Genomic DNA, 12900 nt, shown 5'->3' with positions numbered 1-12900 from the left:
GAAAACACAAGTTCTTGTGTAGTGGCAATGATGAATTGCTACGGAAGGACAGAGATATTTAGAACTGCAGCACCTTTCTATTAAATTAATTATGTGCTTTAGCTGTTAAAAGGATTACTGAGAAAGGTAAGTCTAATACTTCTGCAGTAAAAAAAGACTTTACAAATGGGTGTGCTTACCTTCAACATGTCTTGCAACACTGTGGCTCAAAAAGGTCAATACAAAATAATTTTGTCAAAAGAGAAACCTTAGCTTATTTTAACATTCAATTTGGTAATTCAGTTCAGCTGATCAGCCATATTTGTAAAAATAAAATAAATAATGGTGCTCTCATTCATTTGATCCACATGACCATCAGAGATAAACTTTTCTGAGGCAAAATCTGCAGTTAGAAGTTGTGATAGGATGCTAATGCAAAGATTACAAAATTCTGAACTTTTTATTAAACAATTAGTAACAATCTAATTTGAGAAAAATAACATTTACATAAAATAATATAAACGTCTTTTGGTTGAGTAGAAATCTTCTATGTGTTAATTCCTTAATAAGTGATGGAAGTAGAGAACTGCATTTGTATCATGCCAAAAAATTATATCTCACAGTGAACAGATAACAAAGTAAAAACTAATGGTAACTGTCCATGTAAAAGATATTTCTTCCTTAAAAGGAAGAAAGCTAAATATTCACCAACCTGATTGTATTACACCCTGTTCAGATGATAAATACTAGCTTCAAAGTTAGTTTCAAAACACTGAAGACACAAGGTCACATCTTTGTCATATCACAATATCCATCTCTTCTAACTTGATATGTTTAGTTAGCTTGACCAAAATAATACAAAATACTATTAGGCCGTGAATTCAATTCAATCACAGTAACATCTATGTATATTTCAATAAACGTAAACCAAAATTTAACTCAGTTTCTTCTTCAAGTATACAACAATGAATTGGAATTTTAGCCTGTTTCCCAATAGTGTAGTTACTTATAAAAATACATAATGAGTATAATAATAAGTATATAGATTCTAGAATTAATTTTTTGTTTTGTACGTGCTAATGCTCTGACTCCTATACCTTACTTTTGAAAGGACTTTATATATTGTTTACATTATATGCAAGCAGCTATACATTTGCAGCCTAGAAAATACCTGGTATTTTCTTCTTCTGCAGAACCTTTACTGGATCTGTCATAATTCACTGAATTTTCATGCATGTAATTAAATCGATACATGTATGTATGGCTGTAGGACCAGAGAAACCACATGAACCAAAATATTACCTAGTTTCTAGAGATGACTCAACCTCAGGAAAAGAAAAAGAAAAAGAAAACTTAAGTTCCTTCAAAAATTAAACTCTGTACATTTGAATTGTATAAAAACAGTTAAGCATGGTTTTCCCCTTCAAATCACCACTAAAAACCTATCTCAGGTACACCATGACTGACAACAATTATCACTAAATACCTGTTTTACAGACAGCATTAAAAATTCTGAGGCCCTGTTCCTAAGGGACAGTGATCTTTGTCCAGTTCTTAGATGACAATGCCCACATCAAAAAAATTACCTCATTCTTTGCCAGATCCCATAATGCTTTTTCCAGAAGAGAAAAGCAATCACTCTCCAAGACAGTCAACAAGCACCACTTAAAAATACAAACCTAAAATAAAATCAGCTTTTTAGGGAGTTTAACTCTAAAAGCAATCAAATAAACATCTATATCATTTTGAAGATCCTGAATAGTTTTAGGAATTAGATTTGCTATTATTTCTTCATGTGCAGTTAGTTGTACTGAATGGCTTGCTATATTGCTTCTTTTTTTTTTTCCCTACTTAAGATGAACATTTCAAATAGCCGATTCACCATATGTACCACAGTCTGATTTCAGGATAAGGTAACTTTGAGAGCATCCCAAAAATACAGATAATTTATTTTATGGTGTTTCTAGAAAACAAAAGACAACAGTATCATGAAAACCAGTCTTTCAGAATTGCTTCAGATATGGTCAAATAAGAGACAATGCAGAAAAACAGCACAAGTAAGTTGTTCTGGGAAATAATGGAAACCTCATTTGGTTTCCTTAAGTTTTAAAGAAATCCAAAATAAACTACTGTTGAGGTTGCTACTTCTCTTGATAAAATTTGTTGTTTTTTTTTTATATATATATCAATCTGTATTGGAGAGTTTACAGGTCTTGGTATTTTCTTCCGAGACCTGCAGTAATGCTTAATGGCTTTCCAAGTTAACTAGAAAAACCTGTGACAGATAGGAAAGATGTCCCAACACAGAAATGAGCAGTGATTCTTTATCTTGGATCAGTCACCCCGGGGGGGGGGGGGGGGGGGGTGGACGGAGAAGAAACTCCACATATATAATTAAGCTTTAATTAAATTCATGTTCTCTGTTGCCTCCTCCAAAAGATGACACTTTCTGAGAAATTTATTTCATAGAATGCAGAAGAGGAAAGTGAAAGAACTAAAATGGGGATTAGGAAAGACTCATGATTCCTCCTGTCCCTCCTATAGAAAGTCAAAAGCTGCTGATGCCTCTTTTATCCTGTTACATGTGTGATATGATGAATGAGAAGAGACTACCTTTAGGAGGATGGGAAACCCTATCTTGCTGGCACACCAGCCATTAAATTTTGCTTTTCAAGTGTGGAAATTCAAAGTCTGGGATGCTGTGAGAGCATTATAAGTTTGGCCAGACACATACAATCATCAGCATGGCAACAACAACAAAGAGAAAAGATCTCTCCAGAACACAGCTGGTGCCAGTGCTCTGGATTATAAACACGACAGAGTAATTTTCCCTTTTAAAAATATGACTGAGACAGGAAAAACTGAGAATATCATTCACATTTTCTTAGATTTATTCACAATCATATTGGAAATATGATTTTGACTAGCACCATCCCTGTCAGTGCTCACATTAGCACAAATAACTGTGTATTCTGGCTACCAGTTAATCTGGAAATCCATCCTTACTATGTTTTTCCAGTCTGTCAACTCACTCCTGAAAGCCTTTTTCAAATAGCTCATTCATAATTTATTTCAAAACCAGTATTTGTGAAACCTCACAACCATCTCATCCTTAAGTACCAACAATAGTCTTTTATAATAAATTTATTGTACTTAAAAAAATAAAATATAATTGGTCTAACACTCACACATATAAATATAGTAATTTTGTTTAAACATAAATAATATATTCTTAAAAAGTTAATATATTTGGCATTGGCAAAATGAATATATTTGGTATCTAAATGACTGTGTTGTCAAGGTAGAAATCCAAGGTGCTCACAAACATTGTTCATATGCTTTTTAATATATTTGATCTTATTTCATCTGGTAACTCAGGAGAGTTTTAAGTAATTTATTGTATTAAACTATCATCTGAGTGTCTCGCTTTCTTGAAGCAGTCCAAGTCACAACTCGTGTGTACTCCTACTCCTAGTCACACACCCACTAGTGTGTGACTACTAGCGTGACCACTAATGTGCCTAAAAAGACCAATGCTCATTGCCATCCAGGTAAATGAGTAAGAGGTATGTGTTGTCTGTTGCAGCTTAACTTGCTTATTCTTATGAATGATCTTACTTCTAAAAATAATACAGACATACTACACTGCTCAGCTACAGAAATTCTTTATCAAAGAAAAATGTGAATATTTGTGTCTTGTTGACCATTATTCTAAATAGTTTGGCACAACAGCCTTAGATGTTCATATCTTTAATGTACTGGATCACTGGATCACATGTCTTTAGAAATATCAGGGCTTATTTTAGCAACTTTACATGTAATATTCAAAATTATGTTACTAAGTAATTTTTAAAACCTTTAAAAGTAGTAATCTATTTTGCATTATTTCACATAATTATTTTCTCAAATACTAAACTCACCCTTAGTTAATCTTTAAGATCTTGCAATGCACTCTACAAATAGTACCACATTGAATCTTTTTAAATTAAATTTTAAGGGACTGGTGATCCACATTTTCTTTTCCAACCGGACGCATGGAAGGCTTAACCTTCTTTGTGGACATAGTTAATGCCAAGCCATTACCCAGCTGATGGAATAACTTGAATGATTCACTGCCATCAAATATTTCACACCTTGGTCATCGACATGATCATGACTAGTCTCTTAAAGGATCAGGAGTAATAAAGAAGATAAAATCAGTATATCTATTGCTCTTAAATCAAATGAAAATAAATTAGAAGTCCACAGAGAAGTAGCAATTTAAACAATGGAAATTCCATTGGAAATGTTTATAAGATTTTCAACAATTATAGTTTTGGTAAAAACCATTAAAAGATTAACACTGAGCCAGCAGACACCTTTTCCTGGTATATTGTGCATAAAAAGTATTCCTATCTGCTTCAATGCCTGGGCTCTTTCATGGGCTTAAACCTGTCAAATTATTCCATTTGATTTCAGAGAATTCTCATATGGCAATCTATTTTATTTACTTTATCTTCAATAAAATGGTTCAGTGAGCATTAGCAACTATGAGACACAAGTTTCAATCAGTCCTCTGGCAAAGGCGTCAATCTACATTAGACCTACTGTGCTGTGAGTTGCAGCCAGAAAGCTGGAGTAAGACAGGGCAACAGTGAATGAGTGAGTGAGACCTAATAAAGCAGCAGTGAAGAGAGCGAAAATTCTCCCTAGACACTACCATACACTGCTTATATAATGTGTGTGCCTAGCTCAACACACCAGTAGCTCCTTAATAAAGCTGACAGCTAAAAAGGAGCTTCAGACTCCAACTTTATTTTACATGACAACTACAGTAATGGTTCTCTGTTCTCAAGCAGGCCACATTTAGAAACCTGTATCCAGTTCAGTTAAAAATTAAGAGTTCTCACCTCTCTTATTCATGTCACACAGGAAAAAAAAGAAGCATAAAATTATTAAGATGCACACTACCTCTCTTTCATGTCATACAATTATTTGAAAAAACATCAGATTTCAACTAGCTTTTCCTTAAAAAATTCCATGAGAGAAACCACAAAATAATCACGGTATTTGAGCAACAGCTCATTTCTGAAGATAATATCATTAAGGACTAATTCCAAGAAATGTGGGGCATCACTCCTAGATGCTGTGAAAATATCTCCCAAAGCTCAAACTTTGTAATAAGAGATGCTAGTTCATATTTGATATGAGCTTGATTATTGCAATAGTGCTCTTCCCAGCAAATCAGACCATTAAGACTGTACTTAATGTTCAGCTGAATTGAAAAGCTGACCAGTTTAAATCCATAGTTTGATATTTTGTATAATCATAGCAAAAATTTACTACCTCCCAGTTCCAGGACACAAATTCGATTTTATCAATGTAAACTACTTTTTGACAGAAGTTACCTTCATTTTCATTGCATTCAGGCTCCCCCAGAGCAGTAATTTACAGCTATTCCCAATCACCCCTCAAAGATCATTCAATATTCTACAAGTAACAGTGTCTCTGTTCTAATACAATTCCTTAAATAAGTAAAGTACTGTTTATGCTTCAGAGTCTTCCTGGTGGAAACTGGACTGGAGATAAAGCCATTCAGCCCCCATCCAGTCACTTTTGGGAAAGCAAAGATGTTGTATTTTCCTGTCTACTGTATATCCTTCTCCACCTATGCCAATATCAAAACTTACTTGCCTTCTCATTGGATGTGTGGAAGGCTTAGCTTTCTTCATGGACATAGCTAATGTCAATTCATTATTCAGCTAACGGAATGACTTGTATGATTTACTGGTATCTGATGTTTCACACCTTGGTCATTGACATGATCACAAGCAATGTGTCCTCCCATGGCTCTTAAGAGAGTTCAAGTTCAGCTGCAAGATAACTATACGAGTTATCTTTTTACTAATCTTACAATATTTTAATGCAAAATTTTATTTTTGCCCTATGCAAAATAACCATTTAGAGAGAGACTGGATATTTGGTAGGTAGACAACATACATACATAAGAAAAATCCAAGAATAAGCACATCTCCTTTTCCACAAATTGCCAAAATGGGACAGTAAAGCTAGATCAATTTAATAATAGTTGATTATATAACTACAATTCAGTTCAGTAACACAGAAAATACTTTAAATATTCACATTTAGAAAACTACCTTAGTTTTTTTGTCAAAACCTAATTTAGTCTGAAAATCCAGAAGTAACTGGATTGCTAGTAGTCCCCAAAAGTCCCCATTTAAGTCATCAGACTAAAAATAGAACATTTTTTCACTGCTTTTGTGTTTTTCCAATATGGATTTTTGTCTTGGTTTCAGTTTTTCCAACTCTAACTCAGTTTTCTCAAACTTCCTCCTAAACTAAGTCATTTAACAAAAGGTGGAATAGACAGCATATAGAAATCTTCATGCTAATTAAAAAATTATTCATGAATGCAACTTTAATTTTATATATTTTTATCACCACTTTTACAACTGAATCCTAGTTTTCAGTCTGTGGAAAGACACTGTGTCCTGCCATAAAAAAAAAAAAAAAATCAACCCTAAAGAACTAGCATTCAGAATTTACTGCTATTTCCTCATGGACTACAAACACATTCCCTCTCCACTTTCACATATTGAAAGAAATAGAGACCAGTGCTAAAAAGGCCAAAAAAGATTTTGGCATTCTTCACAAAAAGCATTTTTATAGATTGTATTTAACTTCAAGTTATGGAAAAAAAATAATGGAGGAAACAGAATAACTGTTACTTTCCTTCATGTGCCTTAAGTTCCAGACGTATTGGAATTCAATAAAACGATACTGCCAAACTATTATAGATGCACAAGTCAGTGTTACTGCATTTCTGACATTATTTGGTACAGAACACAGTAAATTTCCAGAAAAAAAAAATTAAAAGTAAAAAAAAAAAAATCATTGGCTCACCAGATTTCAGTTACTACACTTTAATAAAATAGCTACGCTTCTACCAAACCAAACTGTTTTCCAAAATACTACTACTTCATAGAAACTGTCTATGAAGAATCTAGTATTACTAAGGACAAGTTACACCTCTCAGACATATATGTATAAATACATGATAGGAATCCAGTCATACTTTCATTGTGAGCTAGAAAGCAATGAATCTGACCTTTTTCACTGGTTTCTCCTCTGGGTAATATAAGAAAAAAAAAAAAACACTGTTTTGTAAATACATTGCTACATATTAACTTATATCCATACACAAATTTCTGTGTGATACCAGCATTGTCTACAGTTTCTCTGTACAGTGCTGTATATATCCTTTGATTTACAGCACTGCTAAAGTTAAAATTGTATCTTTTTTCCTCTTTTTTCTTATTTTATTTTTTTATAGTCCACCAGAGTCATGCCGTAACCTTCAGGACTGTGCCTTAAGTACTTAGAAGAAGGTGAAATTAAATTGGAAGAAAGGAATTTTCCCCAATGGGTAAAGAAAGCCACAGTGAAACAAGTATCAGGACTCTCTTGTTTGGTAGCACTTTGAATTAGGTTAAACAGGTCTGTGCTTCCTGCCAGATGGTGAAACTTTAGAGAACTTGTTATAAACACAGTTTCAGCACTAATTACTCTTACCATCATTAACTGCTCCTGGAACTATTTCTTTTCCTTACCTTCCAAGTCATCAGTCCATGAAGATGGCAATACTAATAATAAAGAGAATATAGGTGGTTTTGAATATTTCATAATGCCTTAGCAGTTGCTACACAGGGCATACAGGGAAATGATATGTGTTTACTACAGAAAGAGCGGTGTACCTAGAAGCAACTGAGCTTGGTTGCTATTAGGGTGAGTTAGTTTTTTGTACATTGCTGAAACCTGTATCTAGAAGATGCAGTACCTGGCACCTGTTGAACAAGTTTTGAAACTTATACATGACAATATTGCCTAAAATTTTGAATTTGTAAAATGATGGAAATATTCTCAAGGTATTTTCTACTCCTGTAGCAATAGCAAAATGTGAAAAATTACATCTACCATGTACATTAATTCTTTGTTGCAATAGCATGTGTGAAAAATCTGAAATAGATGCCAGTGTCTTCCTAAGCTCTTATCTTACACTAATCATTGGAGCAATCAAAGTATTAAGTATTAATAATACTAATCATAGTATTAATATTATTATTAAGTGCAGGTGTGCCAAGTCCCAGGGTAGTACTATGTCCACAAACAGTGATTCTTTACAGGCAGGTTCAGACAGTTAACACACACCACAGTTCAGACAAGATTTGAACTCATGGTCTTTAACATTATGGAATATTCCTGGTTCCCAATGGAACACAGGTAATTCCTGTTTCAGCAAACTAGGAATATACAAACACAGGGATTCATTACTAATCTTACCTTGTCTTTTAAGTGTTAAATTATTGTTAGAAAAATATGTAACTATAATCTAATAGAATTGTCTGAACAAATTATCATAATCTTAATGCAGCTGGTGTAACAAAACTGTATAGTGAGCCTTAACTGTAGTCACTGAAGATGCAGGAGTAAGTAACTTAAAGAGCAAAACTATAGCTGTGATCACTGTTATTTTCTTCCTATTAACTGTACTGAATTCCTTTTAAAGCAGAAGCCAACCAAGAGATTCCAAAAGTGTTACTGCAGAAAGACTCAGAGTAAATGCAAGAGACTACACCAATACAATATCTTTTATACCATACTTTTGTTCATTCTTAAAGAATAATCTTGCTACTTTCCCTTTCTTCTAGAAATACATATGGTATTGTTTTTCCTAACTTTAAGAAGTGGAATACTCCTGTAGGGTGGAGCTAAAATCTGACTTGTTATACTGAAGTTTTCTTCACTGCACTCTACCTTCTTCAAGGTTCCAGAGACCTTGGTGAGACAACGGTGTATTCACTTGTTTTTTGTGTCAGGCCCTCAAAAAACAGGGAAAGCCTACATGACTTCAATATTCTCTGGTATTTAGCCAGAACACAAGTAGTCATATAGCTCAGTAAGGAGAGATCAGATATTTGAATATGGACTGATAAGCAAGAACAGCAATTCCTGGACAAAACAAAGTTGCAGAAGATAACACTCAAATGATTTGTAATGTTTCATGTGTACTCACCTCCTTCTTCTGAACCTTAAGAAGACCTTAAACTTCAATCTTGAACTGGAGTGATGTCCAAAATCAATTCCAGTATCACCATCCTGAAAAGACAGAGAGGAGTATTTACAGTTATTTAGATATCATTCAACAAAAGCAAAACAGGAAAAATCTTATCACATCCCCTAATTAGTTCCACTGTGCATAAGCAGGTTCACAAGTATTCTGAAAGAAAAAAAAATAGTTTTAATTTTCAATTTTTCTATTTTGACAAAAATATTTTGGGTAAAGACCGAGCGAGATTAAAGAGAAAGATTCCCTTAACAAGTAGTCAGCTTAAAGAGTACCTTCACTATTCCACAAAGAAATATAATTGTTCATTGAGTCTCTGCCTTGCAGTAGAGGGACAGATAAGGCACGACTCAAAGTCCGGTCTTATTTTTTTAATTCTATTTTTATTATTCACAGATCTGAAGACAAGCAAGTAGGAAGCTTCCCTGAAGTAGTTTGTTCTTGACAAAGACTTGCACATAGTATCAACCACCAATACGTTCAGTCATGTTAAGGAAGGTACAAAAGCTGGGAGACAGCACAGCAATGAAATTTAAATCTATATGTATTTTAGGAAGCCTGAAAGGACAAGAAGAAAAGAACAGCTTGAATGCTGAGATTATAAAATTGCATTAAAATAAGAGGGTTGGACAAGGCAAAAGAAATAAAGACCATGAAGGTCTGTAGAAAGTTTCTCGACATTGCATCTATGCTACCAAATGAAGCAATGCCTGAGCACATTTCTGTTTGATGAAATCATACGGCACAGACCAGCCTAGGTCTATGCTAGAATACTGACATACCCTCCAAAAATACAGGGCTGGCATTCAAGCTAAAGGAAATGGCCAAATGAATGTCTGAAAATTTTCATAGCATCATAGAATGGCTTGGGTTGGAAGGAACCTTAAAGATTACCTAGCTCCACCACCCCCTGACATGGGCAAAGATGCCACCCACTAGATCAGGTTGCCCAGGGCCCTATCCAACCTGGTCTTGAACAGCTGCAGGGATGGGCATCCACAACTTCTCTGGGCAACCTGTTCTAGGGTCTCACCATCCTCTGGGTAAAGACTTTCCTCCTAACATGTAATCAAAATCTCCCCTCTTTCAGCTTAAATCCATTCTCCCTCGTTCTATCACTATCTGCCCATGTAAAAAGTCACTCTTCTTCCTTTTCATAGGCCCCCTTTACTGAAAGGCTGCAATGAGGTCTCCACGGAGCCTTCTCCAAGCTGATCATCCCCAGCTCGCTCAGCCTTTCTTCACAGAACAGGTTCTCAAGCCCCCTGATTATCTTTGTAGCCCTCCTCTGGACCCACTCTAACAGCTCCTTCTCCATATCCTTCTTGCGCTGGGGGTCCCAGATCTGGAAGCAGTACTCCAAGTGGGGTCTCACAATGGCAGAATAGAGGGGGACAATCACCCCCTTTGACCTGCTGGCCTCTCCTCTGTTGATGCAGACCAGGACACAGTTGGCCTTCTGGGCTGCAAGCACACATTGCTGGATCATATCAAGCTTTTCATTCATCAGAACTCCAAGTCCATCTCTGCAGGGCTGCTCTCAATGAGTTCTTCTCCCAGTCTGTACTCCTGCCTGGGATTGCCATGGCCCAGGTGCAGCACCTTGCACTTGTACTTGTTGAACCTCATTAGGTTCACGTGGGCCCAATTCTCAAGCTTGTCCAATTCCCTTTGGATGGCATCCCTTCCTTCTACATTGACTGCACCACTCTGCTTGGTGTTGTCTATGAACTTGATGAGGGTGCATTCAATTCCACTATGTCATTGATAAAGATACCAAACAATACTGGTCCCAAAATGGACCCCTGAGGGACACCACTAGTCATCAGCCCTCACCTGGACATAGAGATGTTGGCCACAAATGTCTGGATGTGGCCATCTAGTCAATTCCTCATCCACTGAATAGTCTACCCTTCAAATACGTATCTTTCCTATCTGGAGATAAGGACATTGTATGGGACCATGTCAAAGGCCTTACAGAAATCCAGGTAGATGGCATTGGTCAGTCTTCCACTGTCAAAATTTCTGGAACAATGCTAGTTTGCAAGGAGTAAGAATGTGGCAGGGGCCTGGAAATATTTCTAATCATGGTTTAATTTGCTTATATAGACATAGCCTTAGCATCTGAAACTCTGTGACTTCTGAAGTAGCCTCTCAACAGTGCCTCTTGGCAATTCTCCCTTGCTGACAAGGTCAGACAGAAGCAGACTAAAGAGTAAAATGAATATAGAATTTTATAAAGAGAAATCTGCTTTCCCACAGTTAAAAAAAAAATCTGTGTTCCAACTGGCATTATTAATACACACTTTGTTACAAGATGTTTGGACATTTAAAAGAGTTCCAGTTCTAACTTCTTCCTTTGTTTGTAGAGTATAACAAAACCTGCTGGGAAGGTCGAAGTTCCTAGAAAACTGAAAGCTACCTGGCAGCCTCTGTAGTAGAGCAAGTGAAGAAGGAAGAGCAGAGAACGACAGGCTGGAGGAATAAACACTACGTGAAACCTCTGCACAGTAGGACAGCACTGGGAAATGAGAACGAAATCTTATGAGCTCTTAATACAAAGAGAAAAAAGAAGAAAATGTTAAAAACAGGTAAGGATCCTAAGGCAAACAGGAGGAGGTGAAGATGGGTGGCAATTCTTAAAAGTTGCTGGAAAGTAATATATGTGTCAATGAAACTTTGTGTGATGGTCATGTGGTTATCCTACATCCAAAACGGCAATGTCCAACCAATTGAAAGAAGCATTCACCTTTCTCTTCTGTTTTCTGTTAAAACATTGTATATGTAGCTATGCCTCTGAATTTTCTTCTTCAATTAAAGTCTACACAGAAATACAAAGTATGCTTATTTCTCCAACCGTATGTGTTGCCTGTTGACAGATGTTAGTATGTGGGCCTTGAACATCAGTATCTGTATTCTTATTTTTTTTCCCTGTATTCCTTTACTCCAAAAATGTTTCAGATAATCAGATTTCTCAGTCTGGATCCTATTAAACATCACATTTTGCTTCATCCCAGAAAGAAAGCCAATACATGATAGTTATATGAAATCTTACATCAAAGCATGACCTATTTTGGTGAGACACAGACTTCTTGTAAGAAATTTTTGGTGATACCATTTTATCATAATTATTCACTTACAAATAAGTCTTAATTTGGAAATAGCTACACTGGCTAGTCTCAATCATTAATATTTTATCTTTGTTCTTTTTGAATGATCAGGATTTCTAGAATTTTCAAAAATCAACAAAGAAATTCATAGTAGGAAGGCATGCACATAGCACATGTGACATATGTGCATCAGATAGATGGCAGGCCTTACTTATGAACTTTTTACCAGTATAAATCTTCACCTTTAGAAATGTATAATTCGACCTACACTTCATTTACATTACATTCCAGTGCAATTTACCCGATGAAGACAGCAGTCTCTTAAAACAACTATTATTTGATGATAAAATGTGCAACAATTACAATCATCCATCTAGTATAGAAGCTTTACAAGTGATAGTTCCCTTTTCACACACGGACATTGTTATACGGGTTGTGTAGCATTTTGTCATAAGATATGCTGATGCTATATCACATCCTGCGCTAGATTTTTTACATTGTTCATTATGAGTACAACTAACAGGATTTGGCTCTTATTTATGTGAATTGTCACAGTTGTTTCAGAAATCACTAAAACATAACAAAATAATTCAAAATGAAATCCAAATTCATCTCTAGATGAAGATATTCTTTTGAAACTTAAATAAACAAATACAGTGCCCACGTATTGTAAACAATTCCCTTTAA

The 12900-nt window shown here is 35.4% G+C and overlaps 1 protein-coding gene across 13 annotated transcripts in view; it reads right to left on the bottom strand.

The window, feature by feature from the left end:
* The window catches only part of FOXP2 (forkhead box P2), a 436541-nt gene that overhangs the window by 297666 nt on the left and 125975 nt on the right, over positions 1-12900 (bottom strand). For all 13 annotated transcript variants that reach the window (XR_011092013.1, XR_011092014.1, XM_068669521.1 and 10 more), the window contains one exon: positions 9053-9135. The gene's annotated coding sequence lies outside the window, so the exon portion shown is untranslated. The remainder of the gene's footprint in view (positions 1-9052; positions 9136-12900) is intronic.

The sequence above is a fragment of the Anas acuta genome, chromosome 1 (assembly GCF_963932015.1).
Source record: "Anas acuta chromosome 1, bAnaAcu1.1, whole genome shotgun sequence".
NCBI lineage: Eukaryota > Metazoa > Chordata > Aves > Anseriformes > Anatidae > Anas > Anas acuta.
Note: the sequence above shows the minus strand (reverse complement) of the source record. Positions and strands in the feature narration are given on the sequence as shown.